The sequence below is a fragment of the Bison bison genome, unplaced genomic scaffold (assembly GCF_000754665.1).
Source record: "Bison bison bison isolate TAMUID 2011002044 unplaced genomic scaffold, Bison_UMD1.0 scf7180017847272, whole genome shotgun sequence".
Lineage (NCBI taxonomy): Eukaryota > Metazoa > Chordata > Mammalia > Artiodactyla > Bovidae > Bison > Bison bison.
The window spans coordinates 1-467 of NW_011477845.1; positions in this window are offsets into that span (position 1 = coordinate 1).

A 467-nucleotide genomic window follows, 5' to 3' on the forward strand; every position below is an offset into this window, starting at 1 on the left:
CCGGCAGCGAACCCGCTCGGGGCGCCCACAGCCCGCGCTGCAGGCGTCAGAGCCGGGGGGTAGTGGGGTGCACGCGCAGCCCTGCATCCCCTGCCCGCCCTGTGCTGCGACGCATCGCAGCACAGGGCCACCGGGTCCCCAGGATGGATGTGCCAAGGGGAGGGCTGATGCCCACCAGCCCGGGCCCTGACGCGGAGGCAGCGGCCCCCGCAGAGCCCCTGGGCAGGTGCGTGATGCCCACAGAGAAAAGCCCTCAGGGTAGAAGTGAAGCGTCCCCTCAGGCCCACGGGCTCCCAGACTGCATCCTTGCGCTGAGAGCCTGTGAGCCCCCAACGCTATGGAGACGCCCCCGGAGCCCCCGCCATCTCCCAGCTGTGGGGGTCCGTGTGCCAGGCCACACAAGCTTCTGGGGCCGAAAAGGGACCACAGGCAACCGGAGGGGTGGGGCGTGGGTGTGGCTGGGGAGG